This window comes from Myotis davidii, unplaced genomic scaffold, assembly GCF_000327345.1.
Source record: "Myotis davidii unplaced genomic scaffold, ASM32734v1 scaffold21, whole genome shotgun sequence".
NCBI lineage: Eukaryota > Metazoa > Chordata > Mammalia > Chiroptera > Vespertilionidae > Myotis > Myotis davidii.
This window is the reverse complement of record NW_006292573.1, coordinates 2,703,886-2,706,035: the sequence shown is the minus strand read 5'-3', so window position 1 is coordinate 2,706,035 and position 2,150 is coordinate 2,703,886.

Genomic DNA, 2,150 nt, shown 5'->3' with positions numbered 1-2,150 from the left:
CCCAGCACTGAGCCGGCCTTGGGTAAACTGGACAGTGGGAAAATCTATTCCGCTGTAGCAACCATCATCGTCATCATCACGGCCAACATAGGGCACTGACCAGGGGACCAGGCACTGCACTGCTGAACACATCAGCGCGCTGCTTCAGTTCACCAGGATCTGAGCTCCACACTACACCACTCTCAACAGCTACACTCTACTCCCTCCCAGATAAAATGAGATTGTACGTGTGGGGTATTCAACACCGTGCCTGGTGTACACATTGCTTGCTTATCATTATGACTTGGATGTCTTGGGAGGTGAGGGGGAGAAATAGGGAAGAAGTTGGTAATCTCCCGTAATACCAAAAGAGTAAAGACTGTACCCGGAACTTTAAAGGTTTAGATATCAAAGTTCAGAGAAATTTATTTCATTTCTCAGATGATGCAGTTTTTAAAAATTCACCAAGAGTTCAGTCTTCTCCCTTCATGCCTGAACATAAGGAGGTGGAACAGGAATCTAAAGTTTCTCCTCTTGCTCAATGGTCCTTGTTTTTTAATCTCTAGGTGGACAAAAACCAACAACAAAAACAAAAGAAAAACAATAAATGACTGCTAAGGCATAATGTTCTCACCCAAATTACTTCCTCTGTCTTCAAGGTCTCTTGAGACATCTCTGAAGCTGTACTCTTAAAACTTACAGCTCAATTAATTCAATAAAAATAATACATAAAATGAAATAAATGAAAATTGAGCTTAAATCTGAAGCAAAACCTTTCCTCTGAGAGAATAGCATATATTCAGTACCTACTGTGTTGATCTCATTCAAATAATTTCAAAGCTCTGTTCTCCCTCCCCCGCCCTGTCTTTATGAATTTGTTTAAAATGAAAGCTGATCCACATATATATCCTATATAATAAAAGCCTCATATGCTGTGTCCAGTTGGCCAGTTGGCCATCCAACCAATCAAAGCATAATATGCTAATGATATGCTAAGACCCCTCAATTGCTTGCTATGACATTCACTGACCACCAGGGAGCAGATGCTCCAACCAGTAGGTTAGCCTGCTGCTGGGGTCTGGCTGATTGGAACTGAGCGAGATCGGCCAGACATGCCCTGGAGCCCTCTTGTGGTCCCTCCCTGGCTGGCCAACCTCTCACATCCTTCCCCAGCCCTGATCACGCACCAGTGGGGTCCCTCAGCCTAGCCTGCACCCTCTCACAATCCAGGACTCCTTGGGGATGTTGGAGAGCCAGTTTTGGCCTGATCCCACAGACCAGGCCAAGGGATCCCACTGGTGCATAAATTCATGCACCAGGCCTCTAATTTTATTTATGTATATACACACACACACACACAGTGGACTTAAGAAGCTCCTTTCCAAAGTACCTAGCAGGGTACTATCCTGATGGTAGCTAAGAAAATACCAAAATATCAATATCACCAATCACCATCAACAGACCAAAAATCAGATGTGAGGACAGGTCATCAGCCTAAACATATAGGAATTAGAGTGAGTATTAGGAAAGCAGTTAGCACATTCTGGCTAGCAACAGGAGTAAGTTAAACATTGGAATAATAAATTGTTTGACAAAATTTCAACCTTTCTGAAATTTGTGTATGTATGTGTATGTGTCTGTGTGTGTGTGTTGTTTTGTTTTTTAATTTTTGTATTGATTTTAGAGAGCAGGGGAGATGGAGAGAGTGAGAAACATCAATGAGGACAGAATCAATGATCGGCTGTCTCCTGCACACCCCACACTGGGGATTGAGCCCACAACCCAAGCATGTGCCCTAACCAGGAATCAAACCTCAACCTCCTGGTTCATAGGTTGATGCTCAACCACTGAGCCACACTGGCCAGACTGTGTGTGTGTGTGTTTTTATTCCAACTATTCCTTGTGCTTGGGCATAGCCTTAAAGAATGTTCTCATTAACTTCTATGACTTATCTTGATATACAGTTGTTAAACTATCATTATTTTCTAAAATTTAATGGTTTTTGCATCTACACATCAAGTTGCATCCACACATGAAGTCATAGAACTCTAAAGCAAACTTAAAAAAAGAAAGAAAGAAAAAAGCTATGACCTATGTAAAACAAAGTGTAATTTTTCCAACAAATTTATGCTTACAAAGAAACAAAAATCTTCTAATGTAAATGTTATATG